The following is a 21,916-nucleotide window of genomic DNA, read 5'->3' as shown; positions in this document are numbered from 1 at the left end:
AACAAGATTCGTTTGCGATAAGCGCAACCGTTTCGAACCTGAACTACTAGGTATAAGCCAGTAGCAGTAGGTATGTGCTCTTATGGGAAGTTGTCTATTGTTGATCGTGCCAAAATGCTTGATCATGCTTCGGGGAAATAAAATTCGAAGTGGGTGAGCATATATCGTTGTTGTTTGTTTTAAAATTAATTTCCGATGTTGGCACAACACGTGATGGTTGATGTGATTCTTTATTTTGTTGAACTTCGTTTTGTTGTAGATTTTATGTTACGTGTTTTTCATCTAAGGAGATTCACTTAACAATAATTATACAAGTGACCATCCTTTAAGCTTAAAATGCAGAATACTAAACTGAAGCGTTCTGATTACAGCATGATACTTTTTGCCCGGGTAAGTTTAGGAAATTTCCATTGTGGCATTGACAATCATACTTATCACCGGGTAAATTCTCATGCTCTTCATGCCGTTTTAAGACATTTTGAGCCGTTTTAAAATGTTTTAAGCCATTTTAAGCCATTTCAAGCCATTTTAACCCATTTCAAGCCGTTTTAAGTCTTTTTAAGCCATTTTAAGCCGTTTAAATCCATTCTAAGCCGTTTTTAGAAATTTTAGGTCGTTTTGAGACGCTTAAATCCTTTTTTGAGCCATTTCAGACCATTATAAGCCATAATAAGCTGTGTAAAGCTATTTAAGCCGTATTAAGACGTTTCAAGCCATTTTAGGCCGTTTTAAGAGGTTTAAAGCAATTTTAAGCCATATCAGTCCATTTTGAACCGTTTAAAGCCATTTCAAGCCGCTTAAGTTGTTTCAAGCCATTTTATTCCGTTTTAGCCTGTTTGTGCTGTTTTAAACCGTTTCGAGGCATATCTAGCCGTTTAAAGCCGTGTTGAGCCGTTTTAAATCATATCAGGACGTTTTAAATTATTTTACACCGTATTAAGCTGTTTTAAGCCGTTTTATGCCATTTTAAGCGGTCTTGTACATCATCACCGTGAGTTTTGATAATATTCTCTTTCTAGAAACTTTTTACTTGATCCATAACTCCTCGTTTGTCCGGTCCTGTGAAAATGAAGAGAAAGTTATGATACTGACTCATATATTTGAAAACTTTGTCGTGAGAACCTTCCCGACAAAACCCACCACAAAACTGAACCGAATCGATTTCCCCGGTGACAATAACTGATGAATCAATTCGGTCCCGAGTGATGGTATCCCATTTCGAAAAGTTTCCGATTCCTCCGAAGTATTTTCTGCCCCCAACCAAATAACGAATTGAGCGGTAACACGTTAGCCGTTGTTCAGCCCAAGAAACCTATCGTCGAGACGGCCTCGTTGGCAATTGGATACAAATTTATCAGGAATTAAGATAAAACGACGATGTTATAGCAATGTCGTCCAAATGTGACAAAATCGATGGCACATATATCTTAAGCCGCGTTGTTCAACCGTGTGGTGGCTTTAAGTGGAGTTTGTCGTCGTCCGAGTCGAAGGGGTTCTCGATGCGATTAGGATGCTAAATGGTTGCTACCACACCGTGTCGTCGTCGTTGGGAAGTTTGGACGATCGAGATCACATTTTGTCCATCTTGGAGCAGGAAATGCCACTATCACGAATCGAACCAGACTAATCGGGAATTTATTCAAATTTTCGGAGCTTCTAGCTAATAATTTTCCCGCTCTGGCTAAGGGTTCCAGCAAGCAGACGAAAGGATGGTGTAAATATTTCAAGAAAGTGAGATTCCAATTCGGTGGGTTGTCATCGGATTCGAACGGGTGGCCACCCGGTGTGGCGACCTTTCCATTGAGCAGTGTACAGCAGTTTCGAACCCGAATGTGGTTCTGTGTCACACACGAAACAGCTTGAGTTTGTTTGCCGCGGGGCGGGAATTCGCCCTGGCGCAAGAAAGAATCTCGTCGTTTTCCCACCGTTTGACATGCGTGCGGTATAGGCTTTTGTCGTAACAGGAACCAGACACTTTCACGACCTTGCCGGGACGGGGGAATCTTTGCCGATGCCGACGGCGGATGCTTTCGAGCTGGAGTCCGGAGGTGTCTACCACCAGATGGATGGCACCCGCTGCGATAATACACGATTTCGGTGCAGCTCTTGTTTATCCTATATCCCAATTATTCGAGAAATATGCTTCCTATCTGCATTTTTCTTTCCCTAGTGCAGGGGTTCTCCAGTTCCGTTGTAGTGGCTTCCATGCTTGGCTACTGCAGTTTTAAATAAGTCATATAGAGTTGTCAAAAATGTTTTCTTGATTGAGAATGCGTTCAAATTTTGAGCAACTTGACTTTAAGTTGGACTAGTAAGTCCTACATTTAAATGGTGCTCGCACTCAAACTTTAAACCCTTTGGGCCAGCATTCAATTGAGACATTTTACTTTGTTGTTGTTTGTTAATTTATGTTAAAGTTAAACAACAATCGTATTTTAATTCATTTATTTTTGAATATATATAGAAACTGCAATATAAATTTCAAAGTAGGATTTCGAATGCGCTGAAATTGCCTTTTCCTCACGTTTTTAAGACGGATCAATAGTTTAAGCTCGTCGTCTATAATCACGGAAACGAATTTGATTTTACATTTTGGATTTGCAATTCTCCTTGCCTCAACAATGAATTTTGTTCAAGTTTTACTATTTTAAATTTTGTTTGCAAATATATGATAACGTGAAGACTACTGTCGATGTACGTTTTAAATGTTATCGATTAAGGTTATCAAGACATTGAATTGAGAGATAAATTTCTCTATCATTGCAGAAGTGCATTGAAGAAGGAATAGAAAATAGGCAGCTACCTATGTAAGTAAATTTATCAAATTTGAAAAACTTTGGTTCCAAATGGCGAAAAAAGAAGAAGTTTTATACGCCTTTGAAGGATGACAGCAACTCCTCCATATGTTTCATCTAGACTATCATTACGATGAATGGAAACGTGTGGATCCAGGTGTATAATAGATTTCGAGCGACCTTAAAATTTAAATCACGCAAAAAAAATTTTTTGAATTTCTCGCCAAAATGCAACTTTTGCACTCTCAACTATGAAGAACATCCGCATTCACAGAGCAAAACGCACCGTTGTTCTATTTGTTGTCTAAGAAGAGGTATCATTTAGATAGTCTTTAGGTGGGCTTAGTAAATTCCAGATTGGTAATAATCTAAAGATTCAATTGGTCGCGGTCCTATTGATCCTGGCCTATCGTCCTGACTAGCTTTTGACAAGGGATAATAGGAATTCATATATTTCCTCGAAGGATTCGTTAAAATAGATTTCACTAATATTTCTTTCAGTATGTGCTTATATCCATCGTATTGAGTTTTGTTCAATGGAACCTGCAATTTTGTCAGTATTGCAGTGAGTGATGCTGATATTTGATACCAAACAATTCATTTCCTAGACGGCCTTCGAATTGTACAATAAAATTTTGGTTGTTATATAGTGAGTGGGCAAAATACACCACTCCAACGATATAATAAAATATTTTGCTAGAATGTCTCGACCAAAGGATATATATGTGTTCACAATTCCTTCTGATCGAACAATCATGACAGTTGATCACATTACAATGCATTGCAACGAAAATACAATCAAAGGAACCGTTTTCTACGCTGAAAATTACGCACACATCGATGCGCACAAGTTTTTGTTTTCCTCAGACCGGACGAATGAAAATGTTTATTCACGTTCTCAATTGAATTTCCGAAATTTGTCTACATTATTCAAGTTTTACGGCCTATGATTAGAATGAAATTTTTCAGTGAATATGTACGAAGGTTACTATAGTGTACAGTATAGCCCATAAAAAATGCTAAAATCGTCATATCATGTTTTATGGTAGTTTTTATATGGAAAAATGTAAACGAAATATTAATTTTATTATTATTTGTATTGTTCGATCTATTCAGACTCTACTTTTCGCTTTGGACATGATTTTTATCTGTTACTTTCACCTTAGTAGAGAGGAATTGGAAACATACCTTCAATTTTTAGTATATCATCGAGTTCGAGTATAGTCATCGAGTTCGATATCTTTAGCTTCTAAAACATCAACGTTGGGGTGAGATTTTTCAAAGCCCTTGTCTTCAGCATTTGCTCATATCAAATGATAGAATAGATTCATACCTTGAGCATTGACATGTTGGATCATGTTTTAGAAAAGTCAGCTAATTCTGGAGAGCCGTGGTTGAACCTTCATATAAATGTGATAAGCGGCTCTGTTTTGCTCAACAAATTTCTTCATCAAAAAACTGTCATAGATCTCTGTTTTTATTTTTTTATTAAACTTTAACAAAAATAAAGGCGTGTCATACCCTTAAGACGCAAATACCCCCAAATCTATTAGCCTGCCAAAATATTTTCCTGTGACTTATCTAAGAACTCCTTCATCCTCTGATACCAAACAAACTAATATTTTTAACAATAAAGTGTGATTTTCGAAGGAAGAAAATTTACCATCAGAGTATCAGACGCTGTTTCTAACTTAGAGTAAACAAAACCTTCAAATTTCTATGCTTTTCTTGCATTATTTAAGATAAAAAGAAATATATGACAAAAATTGTCCTAGATAGCGAAGTTATGTCAAAATATACTACAGTAATCAGAAATTACATTCACTCGTGAAAACAATGAAATAAACGCCTGCTAAACTCAAACAATTTTCGCATTTTTTATGGACCATACTGTAAATAAATGCCTTGTGAAGTAAGTCACACAGGGGGGCGAGAAGAAATTTAAACAGTTCGTTTCCTGGAAGTCTGCCATGAATATTCCATGTATTCCGTCACTGATTCTTCCATCGATCTTTTTCCTGAGAAATTTCTATAGAACTTCTCGATGAAATGGGTCAAAGAATTAAGAACTATTCCAGATGTTTCTGGGGAAAACTTTCAAAATTTTGTCGACGTTTTCTCTTGAAATTCCTTCTGGTATACCTTTCAGAATTTGATGGGCTCCAGAAATCTAAGATGTTTCCAAGATCACCAGAATTCATACAAAAATGGATATAATTTCTAACACGGGATTCTTCAACATCATTTTCAAAATTCCTCTAGAGCACTTTTTGTATTTTTGCAAAGCATAGCTCAAAGAATTCTTCCAAAAAGATACTCGAAAAAAGAATTTTAAATTCAGAATTCTTTTTTCAGAATTCTTTCTAAGAAATTCTATAAATTAATGTTGCAGTAACTTGTGAAACCTAAATAGGTTAATTTTAAGAAATTCCCTTCTGCAGTCAAAACTGGCTTTGAAAATATTGGCAGTTGGCAGTAAAACATGAAGATCTGAACAATACCTCTTAAATAATTCCTATGGTAACCTTGGATTAATCATTATTTGTATGTTTGAGGGAATTCTTAGAGGATATCAATATATAACACTTGGAGAACTAATTGAAAAGGTATTTCTGTTTTCATCCTGAATTATTTTCAAAAAGAATTCTTGAAAATTTCAATAGTGTTCATGTTCTCCTCCGCAATCTAGAGATCGTTCCTACATTTAGGTCTTGAATAAAGTCTTGTTTGATATCTCACACTATTGCGTGGAGCAATTCCTATGGAAATTGCAGTATAAACTTGTTAATATGGAAAAGCTGGAATAATACTTGTAATTATCTAAAAACAATTGCTTGGAAAGTTACTGAATAAATCTCGCGTAACTTTCCAAAAACACCTATCATACACCTTTCCTTATTTCTCTTTAACCAATAACTGAGCCACATTTACCTCATCTGATACGTTTTTTTTTTGTATGGAATGCTAGCCAAGGACATTGATTTTCGATCCATGGTGAAAAGCATCCCAGTATTGTCGAATTCCATGTCAAATCGGTCAGAAACAGAACTTGACCTTCTTTGATTTGCAGTAAATTTTACAGATGTACCGTAAACATGGTAGAATAAGTGTTTCCCATAGAAAAATAGAGCATTTCAACTCAAGAATAATTTTAGAAAATGGTCTTTGAGTTTTTGCAAGCATTTTATTTGAAAAATTCTAATTCCGAAATTGTTAAGTTTAGATAAAAATAAGTTCTTGTGAATCTTTTGGGCTACATGAAAAAAAAAAATACTCTGAAAAAGTATTCTATTTTTTATCATGGAAAATCTATATAAATTAAAATAGAGTGGTGTTTGTACGTCACGATATGGCTTGAGAACGGATGAACGGATTGACGGAAGTTTTCCACTGTTGCACTCGACAAGAGATGTGACGAGTCCGTGCGTAGAAAAAGGTTAAGATAGTCTCCGGAATAATTGGGAAAACAGAAGAAGACTAATGGGTAATTGTGTATAGGGGACTTGATCGCAAGACGAAGTTTGCCGGGACCACTAGTAAACAGTCTTCTAAGATCATCTTTATACTCTGAGATTTAAACAAGCATGCTTTGAAATCATCTCAATAAGCAGGATCGTTTCGAATCCTAATTTTTTGCAATCGCAGTGAGCAGGATTTGGTCTTGGATTCAATCCCAGAATGAATCCTTATGATAGGAATTGTCATTTACCTTCAGATAAAGTGCAAGTGCACGTTTTGTCGTAGGTAATAAATAATAAATAAAAGAATAAAAGAATATTGTTTATTTTGAAATATAACCTCTACTATTCAAAAACATTATCCTGAGTCGAATAGCTAGTTCTACTGGAAAATTCATGTAAGATCGCAAGTGATGGTCAAAATGTATACATGAAATTGTATGTATTCGAATTGAATTGCATGTATTTTCAAGAAGTAACATGTTGACTTGCCGTTTTCATCATACAAAGTTGTCCATATTAGCTATCTCAGATTCAATAGGGCAACCATATTGCGCACGCCAGTTATGTTCTAGTTTTTTTTTTTTATCAATTTTAAGGCTGGTCACTGACAACACAGCGGCACAAAATTACCATGATTGCGTATCTCAAAGAACAAGTTTTGTGCTTCAGTAAATTTGGGGTTGCTGAATCCAATGCCACCCTCAGAAACTCTGCTGCCAACTCTACTTTTCCTGTAGTATGATTTGTTGTGTGAAAATGGTATAAGTATAGTTTTATGACTATAGCTCCATTATGTTTTAGTTTCTGAAACAAAACCGAAAACTGCATAACAATAAAAAATAGCCAATGGGCACAAAGCGCAAAAAAGAAAGTAGAAGTTGTGCCACGTATAATTTTCTTTTGTTTATAACAATCAAATTGAGCATTAAGCTTCCTGTTTTTACATTAGGTATATTTTTCATGTAACAAATCATTACGAAATTGTAAACTGCAATCCAATTCCGAATCATATTAGCTCCATTGACGCTGTAGAAGTAATGTCCGATCGAATCACTTCACCAAACACGAACAATAGCCATCTAACAGTTTCATAGCGATAGCTAGCTGGAACAAACAAAAAATATGAGCATCAAAACTATAAAAAAAATCTTCAAGGATTGATATACTTCAATAACACTCATCAATCAAATATTGAATCCTGCGATTCAATCATCTCATATAAAACGCATGATTCAATTTGCTGATTAAGATGTTCAACATATATTTATTATGCTCCTTTACAGATTTTTGGCAGATTCCTCACAAGATCCATTGAACTGTTGATGGAATCTTTGAATTATTTATTGTAAGATCTTTGACAGAAGCCTGATTGATTGGTGGACTTTGTAAATTATAAAATTTGTTCAAGAGATCTATAATGACGTGATAAGGGTGCATAAAAACTGTAGGTAACTTTTCCACCACTTAACAATGATTTCATTGTTTGTATAGGGTTTATTCACAAATTTCATAACGCCAAGAATTGGCATTTTCAATACCCACCCACCCCCTCGTAACGTTTTTTGTATGGATATTTTACAAATTTTGTATGAGCCGTAACATCACGAGGACACCCACCCACCCCCTTCAGCGTTATAAAATGTGTGAACGGGCCCATAGTTCATTTCCATCCATTCAAAACAGTTTGGGAACCACCGCATTGGCAGCCTGATGCGAGTGCGCCGACCCTTCTCTGCAATTCGAGCTGCTCGGCCGCTACCGGAGTTCAATAGGTTCCATACCGATGATGATTGTTGTGGAAAAACATATTTGTGCAATCGCTTTGAATCGGATTGTTCTATGGGCAAACTCTCATCTGCACCGGGCTTCGCTGTTTAAAAACCAGAGCAAACGACGGGGGGTTCGACCATAAGGATCGATTTTGCGCCCGAAGTCAATGCGCACTCGTGTGCAGCAATATGGAAGGAGAGCAAGGGCCCCTATTGAGTGCCGAACGAGCGGAACAAATCCAGAAGGGTCATTGAGCAAATGATATAATTACAATATTTGTTTAAACTTGTTTGTCGTGTCCCTTGGTGTATGTTTTTGTTTCCAAGTGGGAAAATAACCCAAATCGAAGAGGTTTCGGAAGTGTTACCCTCGCTGTGCGTCAGTGTGTGTGAACGCTATCCGTTGAAAAATATCTTCATCCTTCGGTTTTTTTTATGAGAACCGATAATCCCTGGATTGCGAGAACATCCAAACGAACTTGCTGTCTCCGAAGTCTTCGAAAGCAACGGATTAATAATCGACCGAAGTAAAACAAACAACGCTCCCACCGATTGAGAACTGAGAAAATTGAAAAATTATGCTAATGTAATGTTAATTTCGTTTAATCAGGCCTTAATTTATGAATATTTGAAGATTTTCGAATATACATTTTATATGTTTGGGTTTTTTGCTGTCAAGAACCCGAACACGGGACTGCTTCTGATTTCGAAACGGCCATTCAGCGCTGGTGGTGCTGAGAGTGTGAGATTTCACCGAATAGTCTGTTGGTGATTTCGTGGAGCAAACCAAATTGAATGATTCAATCTCATTTGTTTCAAGAAGAGATTAAGATAAGGAATGTGAGCCGAATAGGGTTGATGTTCTCTCGCGGAATTAACACATAAATTTGACGTTTGAATTTCATGGAATATATTTGAGAAGCTAATAGTGCACGTTTTTATTAGGTCAAAAATTTCGTTGGGCGCAACACAATTCTACAATCGTTACCCTGACGCCAGTAGACAAACGCCGATCTAGAATAAACCTTAAGTTTGTTTCAATAGTTTCAAATTCAGAAACATTGTAGTGCAAATAGGTTCTGGTTGAATCAATTGAGAAACAATTTCAAATTTACAATTTATCATACTTTGTTGTACCTCATACCAATCATGTAAAGTATGTCGGAGTCGTTCTAGATTCCAAATTTTCTTGGACACCTCACATTGATTTCAGAGTCAAAAAAACTTGCATGGCCTTCGGTCAATGCTGGCGAACCTTTGGTAAAACTTGGGGCCTCAAACCCAAATATATTAAATTGTTTTACACAACAGTTGTTCGACCAATATTGGCATATGGATGTCTTGTGTGGTGGCAAAAGGGCAAAGTGAGAACAATCCAATCAAAATTGGGCCATCTCCAAAGGATGTGCTTGATGGCGATGTCTGGTGCGTTCTCTACAACTCCCACAGCAGCGCTTGAGGCCCTTTTCAACGTTGCGCCACTACACATACATCTTAAACAAGAAGCACTTTCTTGCTCTTACCGTTTATGGGTACTGGATCTACTGGAGCAAAATCCAGTGAATCGTAGATCTACACACACTTTGTTGTTTCCGCTTTTGGTGAATTGGGACAAAATTGTCCTTGCTCCAAGTGATCTCACTATTGCTTGTAACTTTCCTTGCAGGACATTTACCACACAATTCCCTTCACGCGGGAGGAGTGGACGTCTGGCTATTTGGAAAGAAGTATATAAAACAATATAGTATGTTACACTGATGGCTCCCTTCTTGAAGGTAGAGCTGGTGCAGGATTATATTCTCGTGAGCTAAGGCTGAATCAGTTTTACTCACTTGGTAGAAACTGCACCGTTTTTCAGGTGGAAATATTTGCTCTTATGTGTGGAGTGAAATCAGCGCGTAATGGGTAAAGTCATATACTTCTGTTCAGATAGTCAGGCTGCTATTAAAGCTCTCGCTTCGACCAACTCAAGGTCGAAGCTTGTTATCGCATGTCGAACTCAAATTGAGGAACTGAATTCAGTCAACTCTGTAAACCTTGTATGGGTACCTGGCCACTCTTCCATCGCTGGAAATGAATTGGCTGATGAGCTAGCTTGCGATGGAGCATCGCATGACTTCATTGGCTTTTAGCCAGCTATTCCGATTTCGAAATGCTGGGTGAAGCTTCAGATAAATGTGTGTGATAGTTGTGACTCCGATTATGGAACTTCGTATCACCTGATATGTAACTGTCCAGTTTTTGCGCAAATACGATTCCAATTACTTGGTAAACACTTATTAAGTGAAACTGAATTTAGAAGCCTGAATCTTTAGGACATTCTGTTATTCTTAACCCGCTGTGGTAATGAGCTATAGGCTCTCTGTACGCTCATGCGTTTTGCAGTGTCCTTTTTAGGGCGCTGTTCGAACCCATTGTGGAATGGAGCTACATGCTCTCAATTCGCTTATGCGATCTTCCCTCTTCAAGGGACCTCACTCCTATTTCCTCCCATCTTTCCCTTTCCTTTCCTCTCCCATCGGGTAGATGATGAAATAGGCTCAAATATGGCGATGGCACAAATCTCCCAACTGGTGGGGAACGTGCCTTTGGAGCCGGCCTTCTGATACCTGATACCATAAGGTCTGTTGATAATAAACAAATAAACAATTGATTTTCAACAACAAGTATCTCAAAAATTAGACGTGCTATGACATATTTGAAATTAAAGTAGGTATTTTTGGTGCTTGAGACAAAAACGTGCTCCGTAGTGTCATAGTTGATGTGCTTAAAACTATGTCATCAACATTGTCCGGTATCGACGGCTGCTGGAGTAAAGTCGGTGAGACCATCGACGATGCAGTTGAGAACAAGCCATGCTGCAGCAAGGGACCCGGCAGAACGTGGAGCTCTGTAGATGGAGACGACAACAGCAGACCCGCATCTTTCGGGAAAAAACGCGTTCAGGGCGAAGTAGAGTTCTAAGAGATAGAATAGCTGTGTCTGTTTTAAGAAACGCCAGACTTCTATCAGAAGCTCAGCGCTACCTATAACGCTCCGAGCTGCAAGCCAAGATATGCAAGGTTAAGGATGATAATGGTGCTGACAGCGCAAGCACACAAGGTCAAAACGACAGAGGAAATGTATGCATCAGTACTGCAGCATCAGATTTTAACTCATCAAGAGCAGCCAGCTATTTGTTACATGGCTGATAAACGCAATATGGAAAACATGCAAGTTACTGAAGATGGGACCCAGCCATGTGATAAAGTCTCCGGGGTACAATGTACAGCCATGCTTAAGGCTTCTGGGTCACTCCCGGTTGTTCAAGATCGATACGTAATGGTAACTTTGGCAATGAAAGCACTTACTTGCTCATACGAACACTTAGCTGAGAAGCAGGCTATGTCCCATTGGGGACGTTATGATAAGAAGAAGAAGAAAAAGAAGAAGAAAAAGAATAGAAGACCATGCAGAATTAGTTCATTGATTTCAAGGCAGCATACGATTCAGCAAAAGAAGAACTGTGGCAGGTATTGGCTGACCACGGTTTTCCAGCAAAACAAATAAGGCTGATACTGAGAACTATGCTCAATGGTTAGAAGTTAAGGTTTTAGATTGCAGACCAAGTATCAGTCTCGTGACGTGTTACTACTTGGTAGGGCAACACGTGGACTGCCAGGACAAATACCTCGGCAAGCTTGGTTAAGCAAGCAACGGCTTGCCTTGTGAGGTAGGATGCGTTCTTGGCTAGCGTGATCTGGAGCCTCTCTCTGACCTCAAGATTGTCTCTGGAGTTCACAAGTAGGATAATCAGACATCGGATATTGGGACGGGTGTAATGAAAATCTTTTACAATTTAGCTGTGTGGACAACAGATCTTATTCGGTGGAAGTGAGGGCGTTGAAAAGCTGAACGGTGAGCTGAAAGTGGGCGTTCGTTGGCCTCGGGTACTTAATTTCTCGCCCTAGAGTTTTCCTCTACGTAGCTTTGTCGTCCTTCGGAACCGGGTCGTCGGCCAAGGAGTTCTGCGGACTTGGTCGCATAGAATTAACAGAAGGCTTTCTTCAGTCGACGAGCAATGCCAAGAGGTTTTGCAGGAGAAGAATGCAGCGCGAGCTGCAATTCTGCAGCATGGTACGCTGCAGAACGTGGAACGATACAGACGGTAGTGGAAACAGCAAACCCAAAAAGCGCCGCCTGGTAGAGGTGGAATGCCAAGGGATGGAGTTGCTGTACCGTTCTCAAGAAACGTGGAAGTTCTATCAGAAGCTCATCCCGCACAATGCTTAGTGCCGCGAGCTGAAATGTGCATTGATAAAGAAGGAAGTTTGAAAGGTGGAAGCAGCACTACAATGAAAACCTGAATGTCGCATAGAGGATACAAATAGAGAAGATAAGGATAGCGAAATGATGGCTACGTAAGCAAAGCGGGCAGTGAAAATCAACCAGCTCCCACAATGAGGGAAGTTAAGGATGCCATTCAACAGCGCAAGACCAACAAAGCCGCTGACAAAGATAGTATCGGAGTTAATCTCATCAAGATGAACCCGGGGAGAGATTGGCCACTTGTCTGCATTGGCTGATAGTCAGATCGATTTCAAAGCAACATACGACAGTATTGATTGATTGATGAAGGATGGACCACAAGTTCGCCCGGCCCTACGGTGAACCCAGTATCCAGAAGGTGGCCAAAGCTTGAAGGATACGCTGGGCAGGGCATGTTGCAAGAGTGCCGGACAACAGCCCTGTAATGATGGTGTTCACTTCGAATCCGGTAGGAACAAGAAGGCGTGGGCGCAGCGAGCTAATTGCACCAGGACCTGCAAAGCGTGGATCGAAGTTGAGGATAGACGAGGCGGACATGATCCGAGTGAATTGGCGAATTTTTATTAAGTTGATTTATGTAAAACCAAGTAAATAGTTAATAAATAAGTTGTCTCCAAGTGACTCGCTTGTTATCCAGGGGGAAACCCGTAGTATGCTGAATAAAACTACACGGGTCCTAAAGGTACAAAAATACCCATTTAAGGTCTACCCATTAATGCAACAGGCACAAGCATACCTTATTCACTTTTAAGCTCCTCGCTTTACTACTGCTTTCAGTTTCTCAACTTTAGCTTCTTAACTTTCCAAATTCTTCCTGTTAACTTTTTTCAATTTTGAATCAATCCTTCTACTGTTGGGCAGTCTTTGTTACTTTCCCTCCACTGAACTTTAACTGTTCTACTTTTACCTATAAATAATTTTATTGTACTATACTTAACATTTGGCTTCGCAGTTCATGTCGACCTCTTTGAAATTAATCGATAGCAGAGACAAAACAAACTGCCCTTCTACGCAGCAAAGTCCTACATGGTTGTAAGTAGAGAGAAAGGTAGGCCTAGTGAAGTTGAAGTTTCCCGTGAAGTGGAAAGACGTGTTACAGCTGCGAATAGGACTTTTACTATTACTTTTACCTAACCGGCATAGGTACCGCAGCTTGCAAAAGGAAACATCCTGGGAATACTACACGTATTTAACAAGTTTTAACAGTTTTCATCATATTATGTTCAGATTTTTTAAATTTGAAATTCAGTATCTAGAAATTTAGTTTTGATCAGTCTCATATGCATCTTGAGCCAACTGATGATAATCCGCCTGCACCTCGCACCATCTGATAAACCATCTACATAGTGTAAGTTCCTTCCCATGGATCGAACAGAAACCGAAAACAGAAAACACATGTTCCTCCCGGTGGGACATCATTGTGTGGCCACAGTTTTTACGACCGTGCGTAAATTTCCAACCAAATTCCCATTCCCGTCGGGTCGTCTGCGAGCAACAGGTAGTCTCGTCGTGTGACAGTTTGTGCGCGGCTCGCAATCAGCGGATGCATTTCTCCAGCAGTCTCATATCTGAACAAGGGGACCATCCATATATCTGAAAACAACGACGACAACGACAGGCGAATAAAAGCCATAAAACGAGACTCACATCGCCGCTGGATGCTGCTTTTATGAGCTTATGATTTAATCTACCCGTGTAGTATTCGAATCTCTCACGGTCCCCGGTGATGCCTGGGATAACTGTAGAAAGCGTCTTCTCTAGAACACCCCCGGAAGAAGGCCAACGAGCGGCGATTAAAATATGAAGAATAGAGGTATTGAAAATTTAAACCATTTCATAAATAGAGACATAAAATATTGGATTTAAGTGTTATCGTCGGACCGTTTTGGGCTATGGTGGGCAGTTACACTTCAACGCAAAGACTTCTCGCGGGCGCACGCCTTCGAGAATCTGAATGCTGCTAACCAACAAAACGCAGTCGAGAGCCGTTTTGCCCATTGTAGGAATGGGGTCTTTAATGTTTTGTTTGTAGGTCGTAAAAATTTCAATAATATCGGGTCGCACGCGGGGGGTGACTTCATGGCGTTTTTATTTCCCGGCTGCTTCAACGAGAGTTGCCGTAGACCTGAAATCGCTGTAGAACATCTCGGGGCGCCTGCGCGACTGCCTGATGGCTGGTTGCATGAACTTTTCAGATCAGATCAGAGCTCCGATGTTGTTTTGAATCAAGCTGGGGTAAAAATATTCACAACTCTTTCGCCGGAACGGGAATAACCTATACGACGACGAAGACGACGTGCAATAGCCGAGGTAGCAAAGGTAGATTAGCATCGCGAATGGTGGAAACAGAGATTTCCACATCCGATAGAGCGTTGTGTGGAACTCTTTGCTGCCGTTTGGTGTTTCCATAATGGGCATCCGAATCCGTTTTGTTTCGTTGCGCTACGGAGGCGAAAGCTGGATTCGCATCGCGGATTGCGAAGTGCGCTTTCCACAGGATCATAATTCATATGGGCTTGAAAATGTGAATATCTTAGATTCCTGCGGTGCGCCGTGATGGCTAACAAATTAACTTATTTATTGGCTTCTGGAGTCGTGGATGACATATTAGAATTCAAATTAACTGGGATGGCATTCGTGGGCTATGGTGGGCATTGGTTGAAGTTATTTTGGTGAAAACTTAATTTAGGTTTTAATCGAAGAATTCGGAGTGATCTATGTAATTATTGTTAGACACCACCAAATTTAAAAATTTACCTTGTTTTTTTTTTATTTCACACATCTATTTCTTTCTTCTGGAGTTACATTCAACTGAAACAGGGCCTGCTTCTTTTACAAGAACATCCAACGTTGTTTGCTTAGAACCAAGGTATCTAAAAGGGAGGTAATACAATATGTCAAATTGCTAAACCCGCCATATTGGATAAGCATACGACAGCTGGCCACTTTGTTTTCATGGAATCATCCAGCATGCCATGAAATCTAGTCTGCTTTTTTTCTGCACAGTTTGTTTTGTTTGGTACACGAACTGAAACGTCATGGATACCACAATGGAAGTAAAAAATTGTACAGAAATCAGTTGGAAGCTTTCTAGGATAATGAAGTTCTTTTATAGGTATCCTAGTAAAATCAAAAGTATACCATTTCTGAAGATATTAATCATCCGTATTCAAAATCTTTCAGGGCACCCTCAATTGGTTTTGTCAATCTAATGCTTGGGATTTCCTAACTGTAGAAGAAGTTGCATCGGACAGAGATAACCGGAGAAATAGAATGTGAGCAAGTTTCACCGAGAAACGACTACGAAAGTTCAATGCCTAAACACGACCCGATCAATTAAATACTATTTGGTTTATTCCATTGGTTCATCAATAACATTAATTTGTTTCAACACCGTTAGTCTTAGATGTTTTATCTAGTGCTAAGATTTCTATCCAGGCAAATAAAAATGAATGAACTGCAACAATGCTTTAAATGAATGAGTTGAAACTATCTTTTATTCTACACAGACAACTTAATTATAATAAAATTCTATTGCGGCTCTTGATACTTGGCGGAAGATTTTTTTTGCCATATTTCTTGCTTGTTCTGTGATGACCGACCATGGTATTGGTCACAGGACGATAACCACAATTGGTTTTGCTATCTACCGTTCGAGAATCGATGAAAACCCACACTACGGATTTTAGTGCTGGCAATTGTTTTCCCGCAATCTCTATCTGCAAAAAAAATTATGGCGTCTAGAATAAAAAAATGAGGTTTAATCTCAGAGATAATGAAGCTTTATCCTACTTGCCTTACCTTATGGTACACGCAACAATCTTGCATATTAGAAACATCTCTATGGATACGAAAGAAACTGATAAAGGGCAAAATACAAAAACATATCGACAGCTCGCCGACTCGCCAGCTGTCACTTTTTACCCCCTCCGGGTTTACCACTCCCCGCAGTGACTGCTTAGATTGCTGTACCTGTACTTTCAATATACCTTGCTTAGAACTTTCCTTGCCCATTCATTTCAAATATGTCAAAATGTCTTGTTTGCAAAAGAGAGGTTCATTTTAAGTACGCTTTTTTACGGTAACTGCCAGTTTGATTTATCAAATTCAGGTTATTTTCGAGCAAAAGCGAAGCGCCAGCAATCAAAACTTGACATTGACTTTATCGACATAAGAGATTAAAGAACTACAAATAGTATCAAAATGTTATTCCTGTAGCTTCTGACCAATAGTAAACATTAACAAAGATCTGATGAATAGCTTAATATGAACTTCCAATTTGATGGCAGGTGTAAATATTAGTTATCAATTTTAGATCTTTTATCTGTTACATCTATCAAGCCAACATCCTTGTACGATATACATATCCATATGGCTTTCGCCTACTCGAGTTTACTGTAGAAATTGTCATGAATTCTTTTTTAACATCGTAATAAATTAATACGATCAAAGTCAAAAAGAATTAGATGCAGATAGTATCGTTTGACATGTTCTAACTGAAATGATCATTTTAACTCTATGTTCTTTGGGATTTGAACTGACCTCCCTAAACATGATACTACTGGCCTTCTTCATGGATATAAAGGTGAACAATCGTGCCCATACCTTTAGAACTGTTTCCTTTGAAGGAAATCTAGAAGAATCGTTATAAAATATCTAAGAGGAATTCGCGAAAGAACTGGTAAAATGGTTGAAAGAATCCATAAATATATTACTGGAGAAGGCATACTTGTTAAAATCGACATCTGAATGGAGCAGTGAGGAAGAAACATCAAACAAGTGACGAGTCGAATAATAAGGAAGAAAAAAGCAACAAGGAAGATGCAATTAACATATGATGGCCATTTAACGCGAACCTTCAATTTTCAAAATGCTCGTTCTCAGCAATGCTCCACCCGATGTTCAAATTCTTTGGCTTTTCTTGAATTGGAATAATTATAGTAACTTTCAGTATTGGTGCCTCCTCGCTGAAACCGTTCCCGTTTTTTGGAGATGCAAATATGTCCTTGTTTTTTGTTTCTAGTTTTTCACGCTGAGCTGACCACATAGCTCTGGTTTTTCAATTGATTCGTTGTCCAGTGACCCATATCTTACAATAGAGATGCTGTTGAGTTAGAAGATGGTTACACACATCTTGGGAATAACTTAGCTTCGATGGTAAACGCTCTGGTTCTCCTAAAAATCCTGACTATCCATGAAAATGTTTATTTCATGAAAATCATCCAAGACAGCTGCGGACTTTTCGCAAACTCATTAGAATTCATTATCGAAGACTGTTTCGAAGACATATTCGAAGACTCAGTTCATGAGCGAAAATCAGTCTATTTTAGGCGCACTTGATGATCAGGTAAGGGGTAGGCCGTGATCTGTCAAGTTCGTTGAGCATTGACGCTCATTGATGAATCCCTGTGTGATCAGCGCAAATCAGCAACCGAAATCAACTGATCACGGCAGTTTTTAACCAAATTAAATTGTATTGAGGAATTCTGTTTTTCTCAAATGACAGTGTTCTAGAGTTTTACGAGCAGATGAAGTGTTTCCAATTCAGGTTATGATATTTTTGAGGACTTGTTAAATCAGGTAATTGTCCTGAATGCCACGTTGAAATGTGGCGGCTAAATTAGTTTCATTTGGTAAGACAATTTCGTTGCTGGTTAGTTTAACAGTAGTTAAATACATTTTTTTTTTCTAGATCTTAGTGTTGTAGGTAACACAACCTAAAATAGGACATGCGTTCAATTAGCAAACGCTGCAGTCCATTGGGATAAAGAACTATTTGGGCACCTTCACGATTCACTTTGCTATGGCGGTATTTCTCGGACGAATTATTTTAAATTCTGTATCGGTTGATGACCATGGCTAGATTATGCTAACATTGTTTGCATCATGTACTACACACGCAGTCTAAGAAAAGCTTGCTTGCCGCATCCATCTGGTGCTACAGAAGGTTACAGAGGACACCACTACCCTAGAGGTAAACTTGTTAATACCACTTTAGTAAGATAGATTTTTGCTGATTTTCACCGTGACATTTGGTTTGATTTCATGATAATGGCCAGATGCAAGAGTTCACTAATTTGACGTTTGAGCGGTGCCGAATTCACTGGTTTCCATGGTCACATAAATAACACGGCACCGCTCAAACGTCAAAATGAATTCGTGCATTGATCCATTATACGCTTTGCTGTTGGATCACTGTTGCTAAGTGATAATTCAAGTTCATTGTTTACTTCAACAGTGATCACTCATGATCGCTAACTGGAATCTGACTGAGTTGCACAGTTCGCTCGCATAACATGGTTGCTATGATTGCACAAAGCTCATGCTCATTACGATCGTTCACATCTACAATATCTGCTACAGCTTGACATTATGTTTGCTGGAATTTGAATTCAAATGGCTGTTTTGGTGTTATGAAATAGGAGTAGCCGTTTTTCCCCACGAGTTGATTAAACTTTAAGTCCTTCAATACGCTTTTTAAGGATAAATTCAACACTTTTTTCGCATGGAATACAAACTATGGGAGTGCACAAGTCGATTATCGGTGATAGTTTCGAAGATTTTGTTGGTTATCGACCTGAAAAATCACCTAGAAAATAAAAGAAAAATAACAACAAAACAGCAGTTTTTCACGATTTTTGCCAGGAAAACACTTAAAATTATAGAGAAGCATTTTAATCCATTTTCTTTTCGCTCCGGATGAAAAACAGCGTCCCGAAGCACGTCGTTCGTTCAAAACAAGGGTGGCGCGTTTTACTTCAACGGCGCATTTAACACCCAGTTCCCCTAAAAACGGCTATCTGAAGGGTGTACGGAATAAAATCGACACGAACAAATATTTGGCAAAATTCGTTCAATCAATCATCTTCAAACTTTCAGGGAATGAATGAATATTTTTCCTTCTTTGTTTTATTGAATTTTAAATCCACATCCAAATGCACGAACATTTCTCTTCACAGTGCTCATAAGGTTCTGTACATCACTTCGACCATTTTTTTTTTGCGTGGCGGTCCATTTTGCCTTCTTTTAAAAATGGCTGTTTTTTTCTGAATGTATTTTCAAAAAAGTGATTTGTACTGGTGTTATACTTCCATTCTACGCCTACTTATCCCATGTTCTGTATAAACCTTATGAACCGCGGGACAAATATGCGTAAAACGACAGTATGTGTTTTATATATACAAAACAAATTGATGATTTTTTTTGTTGTTTTCATAGCATATTCTCCCTTCTTTTGAGCATTCACTGTTCTTCCTAGGTTTATTGTCTTCGTCTTATTAGGAATAATGATACAGAATTAAACAAGAGAAGTCCGCTTCTCTTTTATAAATCTCTTTAGAAGATTTACAACAATATTTTATTTTTTCCAGGGAATGTCTCATTCTGGGGAATGGGTTTCTGGGAAATGTCGTAAAATCATCAAAAAGCTATTCAACTGTGATTTTGACAAAATATTCGTAGATCATTATGCAAACATGATAAATCACGTTATTTCAATCGATAAACTTAAGGTGAAGATGAATCGAACCGAAAGTTCAAATTTTCAAGAGCACGGATCTGGAGAACCAAACATCCGTTTGAGCTGAAAACCTAATCGATTGGTCACCACCAGTTAGTGACCAATCGATAGAGTTTTCAGCTTGAACGGATGTTCGGTTCTCCAGATCCGTGCTTTTGAAAATTTGTACTTTGGCTTCGATTCATCTTCACCTTAATGTTGGACGGTTATCCGTGGCATACGTAAAGTATTTATAACTGGTACAAAAATTATCCTCAACGATGTTTCATACGGTCAAAATTTTCAGCAATTAATTAATTTACGAACCCATGAAAATTGCTTGAACAGGTTGCGCAATAATCGCTATGAATGTATTGGATTTCTTATAAACTTTCGCTATGATCCGATGTTCAATTTGAATATTTTCTATTCCTTGGCTCCCAGTGTGAAGAAACATTTCTTCGTGTTTGTTCGTTGATTGCTATCATTTACAAATATATTCCTGCTATTCAGATCAGCGGAAATTTGCTTCCGAAACGGAATAAAAAAGCTGTTTGCTACCATAAATACTTCCATGTACTAGGCTTAAGTCACTAGACTGAAAAAAGCGCAAAACATGAATATTGACATTGACTCACAAAGCGAGAGAGAGAATGCAACAACCAGGAACGCAACGCGCTGAAAAAGAGTTGTTCGTGTGTCGATCGCTGAAAAAGCTGCACCTTGAGAGTTCGCATCTGTTGTACTTTTGCATTGCATGGAAATTCCTCCATAATAAAAAAACGAGTGAAGAGTAAATACCCGGGTGCTGTGGCATCTGAATTTGCGCTTGCCGTGCAACAGCCTCTAAGCTGGCTGCAATAAAACAATTCCCAGCCTACACCACCCAATATCACCGCCAACGAGAAGGAAGGTTGTAAATCATACTTTGTAGCCCGGCCCAACCTGCTGGTCGTTCTCGATATCTGTGGCATTGCCTGAGCAGTAGAGGAAGGTGGGGTAAACGTTCGAGCTTGGTGAAATAATCAATATTTCCAAAAAAAACTGTTACAGTGGAACAGAAACAAATACATCAAAGTGGACCTCCAAAATATTTGCTACAATTTTTCTCAAAATATTAAACCAGTTTTAGTTATAGGGCCTTCCTTAGCCGAGTGGTTAGAGTCCGCGGCTACAAAGCAAAGACATGGTGAATGTGTCTGGGTTCGATTCCTGGTCGGTCCTGGATCTTTTCGTAATACGAATGCGAAAATGGCAACTTTGGCAAAGAAAGCTCTCAGTTAATAACTGTGGAAGTGCTCATTGAACACTAAGCTTAGAAGCCGGTTTTTTCTAAGTGAGGACGTAATGCTAAGGAGAAGATAAAAGTTTCAAAATTCATTGTCCGAATCGAACTTTTGCCCCACGGTGGACAAAAGTTCAAAACTAGTATTAAATTTTGATCAGAAACTTAACCAAAATAGAAATAATTCTAATAAACCCACAGCGTTTCGTTATACTAAAGTAAAACTTTTAATTTTGGTGTCTTTTCGCGCTATCAGATAAACTTTAATTATGCTATCAGGTAAGTTAAATTATCCTTGCATAAAAATCGAATAAGGAATAAGATATTATTTTCATTTTGTTCCATGCAATGAAAAGTCGGCCGAAAATTACAATGTTTACCTCAGAAAATGACAAATAGCAATATCTTTTCCAAATCTCAATCGATTTTTAACATTTTTGGCATGAAAGTGTCTTATTTTAACATCATCAGAATCATTATGACATTTATGATATTGATTTTGAATTGAGCTAGAAATATTAGAAAGAAACTTTTGCCCAACTCGAACTTTTTCCCCACCCTACTCTACGTGGAGTAGCGAAGTAGTTATGGCACATTTATATGTACACATCCCCGCACCTTCAGATCACTACAACAGCCTGGAATGATAAGGGCAAATAAAAATGCAACTCCTCGCCATTCCCTTGCCACTAAGCCCCTTGTCAAGCATCACGTCGACCGACAGACTGTCGGACGGGAGTTGCAAACTTTTGTATAAACATGTAAATTATATTTACATATAAAAAACACCCCGTAATAAT

General features: G+C 38.6%; 1 protein-coding gene and 1 long non-coding RNA gene across 4 annotated transcripts in view; both read left to right on the top strand.

Moving 5' to 3' along the window:
* Positions 1 to 21,916, top strand: part of LOC5565277 (protein apterous) — a 237,238-nt gene that overhangs the window by 147,859 nt on the left and 67,463 nt on the right. The window lies entirely within an intron of this gene.
* Positions 15,258 to 15,808, top strand: LOC110676745. The gene is made up of 2 exons (XR_002500682.1): positions 15,258 to 15,448; positions 15,517 to 15,808. It is a non-coding gene; the product is annotated as an uncharacterized LOC110676745 (long non-coding RNA).

This window comes from Aedes aegypti, chromosome 2, assembly GCF_002204515.2.
Source record: "Aedes aegypti strain LVP_AGWG chromosome 2, AaegL5.0 Primary Assembly, whole genome shotgun sequence".
Lineage (NCBI taxonomy): Eukaryota > Metazoa > Arthropoda > Insecta > Diptera > Culicidae > Aedes > Aedes aegypti.
This window is presented reverse-complemented; position numbering and strand designations above follow the sequence as displayed.